This window comes from Suncus etruscus, chromosome 15 (genome assembly GCF_024139225.1).
Source record: "Suncus etruscus isolate mSunEtr1 chromosome 15, mSunEtr1.pri.cur, whole genome shotgun sequence".
Lineage (NCBI taxonomy): Eukaryota > Metazoa > Chordata > Mammalia > Eulipotyphla > Soricidae > Suncus > Suncus etruscus.
The window spans coordinates 20,903,281-20,918,206 of NC_064862.1; the positions used below are offsets into that span (position 1 = coordinate 20,903,281).

At 47.9% G+C, this 14,926-nt stretch overlaps 1 non-coding gene across 1 annotated transcript; it reads right to left on the reverse strand.

Annotated features, from left to right (window-relative positions):
* Nucleotides 1-9,143: 9,143 nt before the first annotated feature.
* On the reverse strand, nt 9,144-9,262 carry LOC126031694 (5S ribosomal RNA). The gene has a single exon (XR_007503526.1). It is a non-coding gene; the product is annotated as a 5S ribosomal RNA (ribosomal RNA).
* Between the last annotated feature and the right edge of the window lie 5,664 nt (nt 9,263-14,926).

Consider the following 14,926-nt stretch of genomic DNA (forward strand, 5'->3'; position numbering starts at 1 on the left):
TCCTGACAGGCACCTGGGATCATATGGGATGCCAGAATTCGAACCATCATCCTTACTGAATCGTCTGTGTACAAGGCAAGGCAAACTCCCTACCGCTGTGCTCTTTCTCCAGTCCCCATAATCACAGTTTTAGGGAGGTGAAAAATAATTTCCTTCTTTTCTTTCTTTCTTTTCTTTCTTTCTTTCTTTCTTTCTTTCTTTCTTTCTTTCTTTCTTTCTTTCTTTCTTTCTTTCTTTCTTTCTTTCTTTCTTTCTTTCTTTCTTTCTTTCTTTCTTTCTTTCTTTCTTTCTTTCTTTCTTTCTTTCTTTCTTTCCTTTCTTCTTTCTTTCTTCTTCTTTCTTTCTTTCTTTCTTTCTTTCTTTCTTTCTTTCTTTCTTTCTTTCTTTCTTTCTTTCTTTCTTTCTTTCTTTCTTTCTTTCTTTTTTCTTCTTTCTTTCTTTCTTTCTTTCCTTCTTCCTTCCTTCCTTCTTTCTTTCTTTCTTTCTTTCTTTCTTTCTTTCTTTCTTTCTTTCTTTCTTTCTTTCTTTCTTTCTTTCTTTCTTTTCTTTCTTTCTTTCTTTCTTTCTTTCTTTCTTTCTTTCTTTCTTTCTTTCCTTCCTTTCCTTTCTTCTTTCTTTCTTTCTTTCTTCTTTCTTTCTTTCTTTCTTTCTTTCTTTCTTTCTTTCTTTCTTTCTTTCTTTCTTTCTTTCTTTCTTTCTTTCCTTTCTTTCTTTCCTTTCTTTCTTTCCTTTCTTTCTTTCTTTCTTTCTTTCTTTCTTTCTTTCTTTCTTTCTTTCTTTCTTTCTTTCTTTCTTTCTTTCTTTCTTTCTTTCTTTCTTTCTTTCTTTCTTTCTTTCTTTCCTTCCTTCCTTCCTTCCTTCCTTTCCTTTTTTCTTCTTTCTTTCTTTCTTTTTTTTTTTTTTGGTTTTTGGGCCACACCCAGCGGCGCTCAGGGGTTACTCCTGGCTGTCTACTCAGAAATAGCTCCTGGCAGGCACGGGGGACCATATGGGACACCGGGATTCGAACCAACCACCTTTGGTCCTGGATCGGCTGCTTGCAAGGCAAATGCCGCTGTGCTATCTCTCCGGGCCCTCTTCTTTCTTTCTTTTTTTTTTTTTTTTTTTTTTTTTTTATTTTTGGTTTTTGGGCCACACCCGGTGATGCTCAGGGGTTACTCCTGGCTATGCGCTCAGAAATTGCCCCTGGCTTGGGGGGACCATATGGGACGCCGGGGGATCGAACCGTGGTCCGTTCCTTGGCTAGCGCTTGCAAGGCAGACACCTTACCTCTAGCGCCACCTCGCCGGCCCCTCTCTTCTTTCTTTCTTTCTTTCTTTCTTTCTTTCTTTCTTTCTTTCTTTCTTTCTTTCTCTTTCTTTCTTTCTTTCTTTCTTTCTTTCTTTCTTTCTTTCTTTCTTTCTTTCTTTCTTTCTTTCTTTCCTTTCTTTCTTTCTTTCTTTCTTTCTTTCTTTCTCTCTCTCTCTCTCTCTCTCTCCTTCCTTCCTTCCTTCCTTCCTTCCTTCCTTCCTTCCTTCCTTCCTTCCTTCCTTCCTTCCTTCCTTCCTTCCTTCCTTCCTTCCTTCCTTCCTTCCTCCCTCCCTCCCTCCCTCCCTCCCTCCCTCCCTTCCTCCCTCCCTTCCTTCCTTCCTTCCTTCCTTCCGTTTTTAGGTCACACCAGGCAGCACTCAGGGGTTACTCCTGGCTCTATGCTCAGAAATCGCTCCTGGTAGGCTTGGGAGACCATATGGGATGCCAGGAATTGAACCCCAGTCCTTCTGTTTGCAAGGCAAATGCCTTACCTCCATGCTATCTCTCCGCCCCTCCTTTCTTTTTCTATGCTGTGGCTCCAGTGTGTGGATGGGGAAGATTTATTCTCAAAGTTTAGTGTGTGTGTGTGTGTGTGTGTGTGTGTGTGTACCCTGTGGGGTTCTCAGGTGTCACTTCCTACAGTGGTGCTGGGGATTGAACCTGTAAGGCTCCTCCCTGTAAGAGTAGGGTGTTTGCCTTGCATGTGGCCAACCCAGGTTCAATTCCCAGCATCCTATATGGTCCCCAAGCCTGCTAGGATTAATTCCTTTTTGCTTTGTTTTATTGTTTATTTGCTTTGTGGCCACACCTGGCAGCGCTCAGGGGTTACTTCTGGCAAGCTCGGGGGACCACAAGGGGATGCTTAGGATCAAACCTGGGTCTGTCCTGAGTCGGCCGCATGCAAGGCAAATGCCCTACCACTATTGCTCTGGCCCTAGGACTAATTCCTGAGTTAAGAATAAAGAGTATGGGCCCGGAGAGATAGCACAGAGGCGTTTGCCTTGCAAGCAGCCGATCCAAGACCAAAGGTGGTTGGTTCGAATCCCGGTGTCCCATATGGTCCCCCGTGCCTGCCAGGAGCTATATCTGAGCAGCCAGCCAGGAGTAACTCCTGAGCACTGCCGGGTGTGACCCAAAAACTAAAAACAAAAAAAAAAAAAAAAAAAAAAAAAAAAAAAAAGAATAAAGAGTAACTCCTACTTCTGAGCACATAGCCAGGAGTAACCCCTGAGCGTTACTGGGTGTGAACCAAAAAAAAAAAAGAGTAACTCCTGAATGATACAGAGTGTGATTCCAAAACCTAAACAAATAGAACCCCAAAAGAAAATGAGTGGCACTCCTGATAGGCTTAGGGGATCACATGGGATGCCAGGGATTGAACCCTGGTAAACTGCATGTAAGGCTAAAGCCCTATCCTTGTTCCAGTCCTGTTAGTTTGGTTTGGGGGGGACCACACCCAGCTATGCTCAGGTTTCTCCTGACTCAGGAACTACTCCCTTTTTTCTATTGTTTTGAGTTTTGTTTTGGGGCCACACCTGGCTATGATCAAAGCTGATTCTATACTCAGGAATTACTCCTGGCGGTGCTGGGGGGTAGGGTGGGGAGGAACCATATGGGATGTAGGGGTGAGTGGGGGAGAATCAAACCCAGGTTGGCCACCTTCAAGGCAAGCACCCTAACTGCTAACTATTGCTTTGGCCCCTATTTGAGGCCAAATAACTAAGGGCCACAATGTTTTTTTTTTTTTTTTGGGCCGCTTCTAGCAATGCTCAGGGGTTACTCCTGGCTCTGGGCTCAGTAATCATTGCTGGCAGCCTCAGGATCCCATATGGGATGCCAAGGATTGAACCCAGGTGGGCTATGTGCAAGGCAAACACCCTAATTGCTGTGCTTTTGCTCTGGCCCCTGTGGATTGTTGTATTAATTATTAATTATAAAGCCCTAGCAGAGGGGCCGGAGAGGTAGCATGGAGGTAAGGCCTTTGCCTTGCATGCAGAAGGACAGTGGTTTGAATCCTGGCATCCCATATGGTTCCCCAAGCCTGCTAGCAGCTATGTCTGAGTGTAGAGCCAGGAGGAACCCCTGACCGCCTGACTCATAAGCCCTAGTAGAGCATGAAGTGGATGCTCACTGAGGCCTTTTTCAGTACAATCTAGTGCCTGCAGCCCCTCTGGCCTAACAAATCTGTAGGCATCAGGATGATGTTGGGGAAATGACCCACAGCAGTCAGATTTCAGGAGACACTAGCTCTATTTATAGGGCCCTAACTGTCATGTACATATCTCAACATGGCTTCTAAGCTAAATAGCCTCTTTCTTGCTCCTCTGCATCCATGATATCTCTTATTTCTCTCTACCCCCTGCCTCTCTTCCTGCTGCTTTTCTTGCTGAGTCGCTGGCTTTTCCCCCACACCCCAGACAACCCCTTAAATTACCAATCACAGATCCCTCCGAGCTATGTCTTCCCAGGAGAGATAGGCAAGAAGTTGGAGAAAGCGTAACATCTCTGAGTTTGATGCTCAGGGGTTACTCCAGGCTAAGCGCTCAGAAATTGCCCCTGGCTTGGGGGGACCATATGGGACGCTGGGGGATTGAACCTCGATCCTTCCTTGGCTAGCGATTGCAAGGCAGACACCTTACCTCTAGCGCCACCTCGCTGGCCCCGAGTTCTTCGTTTTTGTTTTGTTTTGGGGTCACACACAGCCGTGTTCAGAGGTTACTACTGGCTCTGAGCTCAAAAATTGCTCCTGGCCTCCGCTAGCCAAAGGTGGGAACCTAATCCCCATAGCAACAAAGTTTAAAGTGTATAATTATAATATCAGCCTTTTTCATAAACAGAACTTTTCTGCAAAATACACCTGTTGTTTAAAATTTATAATGCTATTTAACCAAGCACTTTTTTTTTTTTTTTTTGGTCACACCCAGCAGGCTCAGGTATTACTCCTGGCTCTATACTCAGAAATTGCTCCTGTCAGGCTCAGGGGACCATATGGGAGGCTGGGTTTCGAACCACTGTCCTTCTGCATGCAAGTGCCCTACCTCCATGCTATTTCTCCGGCCCCATTAACCAAGCACTTTTATACTGGAACATCCATAGTTCCTTTTATTAACCTTCCTTAAACAAAATTACAAGAACATCTCTGCAAGAAAAACAGTTTGAAAACAGGCTACTGTAGGGCTCCAGAGTAGGACGAGACCACACAACTGGAATTAAGTTTAACATTTTAATCCAGGGGTCTCATACTCGAGGCCCTCGGGCTGTTTGTGGACCTCCGTACATTTTGTGGCTCGCAGCCAGCCTTCAAATATTGCAGTATTCGCGATTATTCGCTTACTGAATAATCGCAATAAAAATCGCATTAGTAAGAAAAAAAATCGCATTAAACATTCGCATACCTGGAGCAGTTCCGTTCGGGGTATGTAAATGTTTAATGCGATTTTTTTCTTATTAATGCGATTTTTTTTTTTTTTGGTTTTTGGGCCACACCCAGTAACGCTCAGGGGTTACTCCTGGCTATGTGCTCAGAAGTTGCTCCTGGCTTGGGGGACCATATGGGACACCGGGGGATCGAACCGCGGTCCGTCCAAGGCTAGCGCAGGCAAGGCAGGTACCTTAACTTTAGCGCCACCGCCCGGGCCCTATTAATGCGATTTTTTATTGCGAATATTCGGTAAGCAAAATCCCTTATGGGGCCCTGCCTCACCTCAACTTTGCCTCCTGCGGCCCCCAGGTAAATTGAGTTTGAGACCCCTGCTTTTTTTTTTTTTTTTTTTTTTTTTTTTTTTTTTTTTGTGGCTTTTGGGTCACACCCGGCAGTGCTCAGGGGTTACTTCTGGCTCCATGCTCAGAAATTGCTCCTGGCAGGCACAGGGGACCATATGGGACGCCGGGATTTGAACCGATGACCTTCTGCATGAAAGGCAAACGCCCTACCTCCATGCTATCTCTCCGGCCCCGAGACCCCTGCTTTAATCCGTCTGCTAACAAGATTCCCCAGCCTGGCCAGCAGGGGCCATCCCCTGAAGGAGATGAGCCCCGCCCAAGGTCATGTTGAGGATTATATAGGGAAGGGATATAGGGAGGTTTCAACTTTCTGATGATCCTTAAAATAATTGGCTCTTGGGCCCGGAGAGATAGCACAGCGGCGTTTGCCTTGCAAGCAGCTGATCCAGAACCAAAAGTTGGTTGGTTCGAATCCCGGTGCCCCATATGGTCCCCCGTGCCTGCCAGGAGCTATTTCTGAACAGACAGCCAGGAGTAACCCCTGAGCACTGCCGGGTGTGGCCCAAAAACCAAAAAAAAAAAAAAAAAAAATGGCTCTTGTCTAAGGGTACCTTTCTACTTCTCTCTTGTCCTTCCCTGATAGGCAACCTGGTATGGCCAGGTAGATTAAAGTGGGATCTATGGAAATAGGCTTATGAAGTCCTACCTAGCATGTGGCTCACACCATGTGGTCCTTACAAAATGGTGTTTCTCCCTGCTCAGAACCTAAGAAGAAACCTGCCATGTGGCTTTTACAAAATGGTATCCCTCCTTATTCAGAATTCAGGTCCCAACAGCTGCTACTACATTAAGATACATCATAAAATATTATGCGATTAGAAATAAATATATTTCTATTTTTTTAAATATATATATATTTCTAACATATATTATATTATATATGGTTTTTGGGTCATACCCGATGGCACTCAGGGGTTTCTCCTGGCTCTTTGCTCAGAAATCCGGAAATTGCTCCTGGTAGGCATGGGGCACCATATGGGATGCCGGGATTCGAATCACCATTGGTCCTGGTCGGCAGCTTGCAAGGCAAACACCCTATTGCTGTGCTATCTTTCCAGCCCTGTAATTGGAAATATTAATTAGGAAAAACTATAAAACATAATTAAATCAGCCAGACAATGATGCAACTTAATGCAACAGTGGATCATAATGATATTTTGGTGTTTCTTAGTTGAGGGATCAAACTCATGGGGCTGGAGAGGTGGCGCTAGAGGTAAGGCGTCTGTCTGCCTTGCAAGTGCGGTTTGATCCCCCGGCATCCTATATATGGTCCCCCTCTGCCAGGGGCGATTTCTGAGCGCATAGCCAGGAGTAACCCCTGAGCATCAAATGCTGTGGCCCAAAAAACGAAAAGAGAAAAAAGAAAAAAGAAAACCAAACTCATGTGCTCCTTTGAGCTACCGTATTTTCCAGCGTATAAGACTTTTGAAACCAAAAAAAGGTTGTCTTATATGCCAAGTATATCTCGAAAAATGTTTCAATATGCCGCTAAATGAAAATTGTCTGAATATTGCCACAAAACGAATTTTCCAACTCAGTCCTGCACCAATCACTGCCAGGCTGCTCGGACCGCCTCTCTAACTCAGCCAAATCCAAGCAGGCTTTCGATGCATGCAAATTAGACAATGTTCTGGACCCGAATCTACACTGTCAAAAGCCTGCTCAGATTGGCCAGAGTCAGAGAGGAAGTCTATTACAGTATAACCTTTGAACCTTTGCTTGTTGTGATTGGCTCACTGTGGTACATGAGCACAGGAACACATGCAGCACATGCAGCACAGGAACGTTCTGTTTGATACAGCGAATATAGGCCTAAAGCTATGTTTTTTTTTTTTTTTTTTTTTGGTTTTTGGGCCACACCCGGCGGTGCTCAGGGGTTACTCCTGGCTCTCTGCTCAGAAATAGCTCCTGGCAGGCACGGGGGACCATATGGGACACCGGGATTCGAACCAACCACCTTTGGTCCTGGATCGGCTGCTTGCAAGGCAAACGCCGCTGTGCTATCTCTCCGGGCCCATAAAGCTATGTTTTAACTGCAAAATTAGGGGGTCGACTTATACGCCCGGTCGTCTTATACGCCGGAAAATACGGTACATCCTCAATCCTTAACATTTCTCTTGTGGGGGCTACACGTGGGTGCTGCGGGGACCTTTTGGGGAACAGAACCTGGTGACTGAGTTTGCTGCATATGCCTTGGCACCTTGGAGCATCTCCCCCGTCCTAAGTGTTTCTCTCTGAGGCCATACCAGGTGGTGCTCAGGAGCTAGCCCTGTTGGCCCTGTTGTGCTCAGCAGTGACTCCTGATAGTGCTCAGAAGTACTACATGGTTCTGGGGACTGAGCTGGGGCGGCTACATGCAAAACCTTCACACCTATACTACCACTTTGGTCTTTTTTTTTTTTCCCCCTTTGTTTTTGGGTCACACCTGGGATGTTCAGAGCTTACTCCTGGCTCAGAAATTTCTCCTGGCTTGGGGGGACCATATGATATGCTGGGAATCGAACCTAGGTCCATCAGGGGTTGGATACGTGCAAGGCAACACCCTACCACTATGCTATCGTTCTGGACCCTCTCTGGCCTTTTCTGTGGTGCTTGCTTGTTTATCAGGGGAGGGTGCTATAGCTGATATGCTTACCCACAGCTGGTTGTGGTGCTTCCTGAGAGAATCTGACACAGCCTGCCTGCCAGATCACTCAGCCCTGCAGCCTGGGCTCAGGCAGGGGCTTTCTTTAGTCACTGTAGTCACTCACTGACTCACCTTTTTTTTTTTTTTCTGCTTGTCAAAAAAATTCCACTAGGGGCCGGAGCAGTGGCGCAGAGCAGTAAGGCATCTGTCTTGTCAGCGCTAGCCTAGGATGAACTGTGGTTCAATCTCCCGGAGTCCCATATGGTCCCCCAAGCCAGGAGCGATTTCTGAGCTCATAGACAGGATGCTCATAGCCTGAGCATCACCAGCCCAAAAACAAAACAAAAAAAAATTCCACTAGAAAAATATACATCAGGGGCGAGCAATAGTACTGTAGAAGGGTGTTTGCCTTGTATCCAGACAATCTGAGTTCAATACCCAGCATCCCACATGGTTCCCCCTACCCGAGCCTGTCAGGAGTGATTTCTAAGCCGGGGTAATCCCTGAACACTTCCAGGTATAGCCCTAAAACAACCCCCCCCCCACACACACATAAAAGAAAAATATACATCAGCAATGCAGCAATGTCGTTGGCTTGGGGCCACACCAGGTGGCGCTAGGGGTTACTATTGGCTCTGCACTCAGAAATCACTCCTGGCAGGCTGTGTAGTGTAGACCATATGGGATGTTGGGGATTGAATCCTGGTTTGCTACATGCAATGTGGCTTGTTTGTTTATTTTAGGCCATATGCAGTTGTGCTAAAGAATCACTCCTGGGGGCCGGAGAGATAGCATGGAGGTAAGGCATTTGCCTTGTATGCAGAACGATGGTGATTTGAATCCCAGCATCTCTTATGGTCCCCCGAGCCTGTCAGGAGCGATTTCTGAGTGTAAAGCCAGGAGGCACCCTGAGCGCTGCTGGGTATAATACAAAAACAAACAAACAAATTAGAAGAGTCACTCCTGGCTTGTTTGGGGAACCACATGTATAGATAGTTGGACTTGGACATGCCCCTTGGATACTCCCAAGTAATGACTGTCGAACCTGGAGACAGCCCTTGGACATGCCCCTTGACATGCCAGGTATAGAAAGAAAAACTTGGACTGTTGTGGAGTGAAGGATGGGTTGGGGTAGGGATCAGAGTAGTGACCATAGCATCGAAAAGATGCTGCCTGCTTTGTGTCTATTCCCTTTCTTTCTTCCTTGAACCTGAACCCAGGCCTACCCTGGCCACCTCTAGCCGATGAATTTTTTTTGGTTTTTGGTTTTGACGCTCAGGGGTTACTCCTGGCTATGTGCTCAGAAATCGCCGTTGGCTTGGGGAAACCATATGGGTCATTGGGGAATCGAACCACAGTCCGTCCTAGGCTAGAGTGGGCAAGGCAGATGCCATACTACTTGCACCACCGCTCCGGCCCCTAGTTGGTGATTTTTTTTTTTTTTAGCCCACAGCACCCAGTATTCACAGGCGGTCTCCCATCCAAGTACTAACCAGGTCCGACCCTGCTTAGCTTCCGAGATCAGATGAGATCGGGTGTGTTCAGGGTGGTATAGCCGTAGACATAACTGGTGAATTTTTTTTTTTTTTGTTTTTGGGCCACACCCAGCGGTGCTCAGGGGTTACTCCTGCCTATCTGCTCAGAAATAGCTCCTGGCAGGCACGGGGGACCATATGGGACACCGGGATTCGAACCAACCACCTTTGGTCCTGGATCGGCTGCTTGCAAGGCAAACACCGCTGTGCTATCTCTCCGGGCCCATAACTGGTGAATTTTTATCTAATTCTTTCTCCCTCTCTCTGAAACTATCTGGCCTCATTGGCAGGCCTCAGATACCAGGACTAATAAAAAGTATAGGGGCTGGGCGGTGGCGCTAGAGGTAAGGTGCCTGCCTTGCCTGCGCTAGCCTTGGACAGACCACGGTTCGATCCCCCGGCGTCCCATATGGTCCCCCAAGCCAGGAGCAACTTCTGAGCGCATAGCCAGGAGTAACCCCTGAGCGTTACTGGGTGTGGCCCCCCCCAAAAAAAAGTATACTTGGTTTCATCTCTTCTCTCTCTCTCTCTCTCTCTCTCTCTCTCACTCATCCTCACTCACTCACTTACTCCCAGGTGGGCAGTTGCTATATGTTGGCCCCACCCTGCAGCTGGGCCCCACAGGCCCCTGCAATCCTTGAAGTACCTGACCCTGGCAGCCTTGAGCCGCTGCAATATGGGTGTCAGTGATCAAAGCCACTACCACTGCTCTACCCACTGCCCCATCAATCCAACCTGACTACTGAACACTTTCCAGTTCACCTGCTGCAAATGGATACAAAATATTTCAGGAACATAGGATCCTTTCTTATATTCCCTTGCAGTCCCTTCAAATAGAACTATTATTCTGACTTCGCTCAGATTAGTTTTATTTATTTATTTTGTTTGTTGTTTTTGGGCCACACCCTGTGACTCTCAGGGGTTACTTCTGGCTATGAGCTCAAAAATCGCTCCTGGCTTGGGGGACCGTATGGGACGCCACGGGATCAAACTGCGGTCCATTCTAGGTTAGCGCATGCTAGCCTACCGCTTGCGCCATTGCTCCAGTCCCTATTTATATGTTTTTGTTTATGGGTCACACTCTATGGTGTTCAGAGATCACTCTTTATATTTATTTGGATATTTTTCTTTGGTTACAACTGGACATGTTCAGGGGACTATGTGCAAACCTGGGGATTGAATCTAGATTGGCTGAGTGAGAGCAAGCACCATACCTGCTGGTATACCTGCTGGGCCACACCTGGTGACACTCAGGGTTTACTCCTGGCTATGCGCTCAGAAGTCGCTCCTGGCTTGGGGGACCATATGGGATGCTGGGGGATCGAACCGCGGTCCGTCCTAGGCTAGTGCAGGCAAGGCAGGCACCTTACTTCTAGCGCCACCGCCCGGCCCCATCATTACGTTTTTTTGGACATATCCGGGGCTTTTTCAGTGTGGGTCATGATGGAGCCTTACAATGCTGGGCATCCAACCAAGTACTGCAGCCTGCAAAGCTCAAATCCCTCAAACCCCAGTCTATCTTTATTCTTTCTTTTGTCTTTTTGTTTTTGGCTCACATCTGTTGGAACTCAAGGGTTACTCCTGGCTCTGCGTTCAGAAATCACTCCTGACAGGCTCAGGGGACCATATGGGATGCTGGGGATTAAACCTGGTCCATCTGGGGTCGGCCTCTTGCAAGGCAAATGGACCTTATCACTGTGCTTTTGCTCCAGTCCTATCTTATTTATTTATTTATTTATTTATTTATTTATTTATTTATTTATTTATTTATTTATTTCTGTGTCACACCCGGCAGCGCTCTGGGGTTTCTCATGGTTCTATGCTCAGAAATCGCTCCTGGCAGGCTCGGAGCCCATATGGGATGCAGGGATTCCAATCTCCATACCCTCACTCCATCCTTATCTTGTTATTTGTTTGTTTTTTGTTTGTTTTTTTGGGCCACACCCAGCGGTGCTCAGGGGTTACTCCTGGCTGTCTGCTCAGAAATAGCTCCTGGCAGGCACGGGGGACCAAATGGGACACCGGGATTCGAACCAACCACCTTTGGTCCTGGATCGGCTGCTTGCAAGGCAAACGCCCCTGTGCTATCTGGCGCCTTTATTTTGTTATTTATAATGCCTATATAATGTCTTTGTTGTTCAGCACAATATCATGAACTATTTGTAATTATAATATGCAATAAAATCATAGATTTTTCTCTTTCCTGTGAGCTGTACAAGCTGTACAACTGTGCCCCCAGTACTGAAGTGCTCAGGGGCCAATTTTTGTTTTGTTTTGTTTTCATTTTGGGCCACACCCGACAGCACTCAGGGGTTAGTCCTGGCTCTGGGCTCAGAAATCGCCCCTGGCAGGCTGGGTGGGGGATCAAATGGGATATTGGAGATGGAACTCAGGTCAGCAGTGTGCAAGGCAGCAAACGCCCTACCCTCTGTGCTGTCGCCCCAGTCCCTCAGGGGCTAATCTTGTCAGGGGAATCAAACATAGTCGCTCTCCAAAGCCTGAGCTCCAGCCCTGTGATTTATTTCCCTGCCTGCAAGATTTCAAGTAGCTGTCATAAATAGTTCCCAGTGAAACTTAAATATACACGTGCTTTATTTTGTTTTGATTTTTAGGCTACACCCGGCGTCCCTCAGGGACTACTCTTGGCTCTACGCTCAGAAATCGCTCCTGGTAGGCTCTGGGGATGCTGCTAGGAATCGAACCCGGGACAACTCAAAAGCCCTACCCACTGTGCTATTATCTCTCCGGCCCCCTACCTATACATGTGCTTTTAATTCGTTGGGGGGTGGGGAGAGGGGAGAGCTCAGAGGACCTATATAAGCAGCTAGGGAAGAAATTGTAGCTTTACCCTGCCCCTGGGGCACTGTGTCCACTTGCAGAAAAAAAAAACTTGCTCCAAGATGGGCTTAAGTCCTGAGTTTATATTAAGAGCAAAGGGAATGACTCAGAAGTATTAATGGCTCCTATCACGAACAAAAGCTATTATGCATCTTAATATATTAGGTGCATTAGTAATGCCCGTGCAAGAGTCACCCACAAACCCGACCAGAGGCTGCAAGCAGGGCGGGGCGGAGGAGGGAGCAGCTCAGCCAACGCTCCCTTACTTTCCGGCCTGCGGTGTAAGGGCGGAGACTTCAAGGAGCAGGTCCCGCCCGGGTCTCGGGAGCCAATCGGCGCGCTGGAGGGCGGGACGATATGAGTGACAACCGAACCAGCAATAGAGAGACGAGGCGGGTGGCACTTCGGCCAATCGGAGCGATCCTCGGTGCTAGTCGGAAGTGGGGAGGAGGCTCCGGTGAAGCTGGAGCGCGGGTGGGCACGGGTCGCAGTGCGCCTTTTTGGCTTCCAGGTGAGTGTCTCGCCGGTCGGTGCCAGTCAGCCGGGGGCCCTCTTCCACCCTCTTGGGTGCCGAGGGGGACTCCTGGGGTCGCGGCGTAAGATTCCTCCGGCCAAGGAGGCCTTGCGTCCTGCGGGGAAGGGGAAGAAGGAGCACCCGGCCCAGGCGACTCCGGCTCGGCCCATGCCAGCGGGTAACTGTCCACCCACACCCTGGGGTCCCATCCCGCCGCCTCTAACGGGCACGGGGGCTCCGGGCCGAGCCACCAGCCGTTGTCACTTTTGACAGTTCCCCCCTCTGCTCCCGCACCCAGGCCTGGCCTCCTCGCCTGGCACCCTTGGGGTCAGATGGGCTGGAACTCCAACTCTCCCACTCCCCCGCTCCCCCACTCCGGGTTCTGACCCGGTGCCAGCTCTGGGACGTCCCAAGTCACCCCAGTTGCCTCCCCTAGGTTTGCTCCGCCCAGTTGCACTCGGGGGCAGGATCTCCAGTGGCCTGGGCCTGCCTGCTACACCCCTTGTGCCCCGTTTCTCCGTCCCCCCTACACCCAACCCCAGAACACGGAGCTGCTGTCCCCCTCCAATCTCCAACTGGCTTCAACCGCCTCTGGGCATCCCCGCAGGTGTGTCCTGTGTTGGCTAGTGGGAGTCGTCGAGCTCCTGTCTTCTCCGGCCCCTGTGGAAATTGCAGAGTTGTTCAGTGTCCCTCCTCCCTCCGGCTTCAAGGTAGGTGAGACTCTGGAGTAGGAGTCCTGTGTGTGTGTGTGTGTGTGTGTGTGTGTGTGTGTGTGTGTGTGTGTGTGTGTGTGTGTGTGTGTGTGTGTGTCTGTCTGTCTGTCTGGAGTAGGAGTCCTCCCTTTGTGTGTGTGTGCAAGTCCTCCTTTCTCTGTGTGTGTGTGTGCGCCTTTCGGATCAGTCATGACTCTGGCCGTTGGAAGGGGAATTTCCCCCAGTGGCCTGCCCTCTGACCTCTTGCTGGGCCAGAATCTTCTGTAAATAGCATCTCAGTGCTTTTCTGTTTTTTCTGTTTGGGGGCCACACTCGCTGATTTTGCTCAGGGCATACTTATTTACTCTTGGCTCTGCTCTGTGGTATCACTTCCTTGGTAGGGCTCTGGAGGTCTTAGGGGATACTGGGATCGAACTCAGGTCAGCTACGTGGAAGCCGAGCACCCTGCATGCTATCCTGTTCTTCTGACTGCTCAACTCAAGGTTTTTTTGTTTTGTTTTTGGGTCACACCCGGGGACGCTCAGGGGCTACTTCTTCCTCTTCGCTCAGAAATCCCTTCTGGCAGATTCAGGGGACCATATGGAATGCCGGGAATCAAACCCAGAAGACCTATTTGCTTATTTTCCGCTATCCCTACATGACTCTGCTCAAAAGTCACTCTTGGCAAGTTGGGATTCCGGGAATCGAACTGGGGTCAGTCCCAGGTTGGCTGTGTGCAAGGCAGATGCCTTACTGAGTGCTATCACCCAGGGCCCATGAAGATCCTTATTGCATCTTGGAATGAGAATTTTTCTTTTTTTTTTTTTTTTTTTTTTATTTTTTTTTGAATTTTTCTTTTTTTAATTGTTGTATTTGGAGCCACACCACTTCTTTCTAGTAATACACTGCGATGAGTGCAAAATTCCTGTGGTACTTAGACCAAAAAAGACATTAATCACGAGAAAACTTCAGACAAACACAAATGAAGGGTTTTCTAAGCAATAAGCAGCTAGTGTATTTAACAGCCTTCGGAAGTAGGAAGACCAGGGTTTTGGAGGTGTGACTCAGGGCTGGTGTCCCCTCCAGCTTTGCATGCAAGGAGGCCCCGATTTCTGTCTATGGTACTGGAAACAGTACCTGAGCACTCCAGTTCTGGCCTCCCACTCACCAAACACACAGAAAAACCCCTAAAGATAAAAAAAAAAAAAAAAAAAAACTTAATCTAAACATGCACAGCGGCGTTTGCCAGGAGTAACTCCTGAGCACTGCCGTGTGTGGCCCAAAAACCAAAAAAAAAATCTAAAAACAGATTGAAGAACTATCTCAGATCAGGGATCACAGAGAAGTAATAAAATGTGATATTGAGGTGATGTGTGAAATTTGATTGCGGTGCAAAGAATAGTTGCTAGTTTTAATATTAAATAATATTAAATATAAGTATATATAATAATAATATTAAATATGAGTATTTGTTTCCGGTGTTTAAAAAATTCTGCATGCAAGGCAAATGCCCTACCCCCATGCTATCTCTCCTTTGTTTTGTTTTTGTTTTTTGGGTCACACCTGGCAGCTCATAGGGGTTAATCCTGGCTCTCTGCACAGCATGGGGTAGGGTAGGGGGTGAGGGGGTGGGGTGGGGAACCTATGG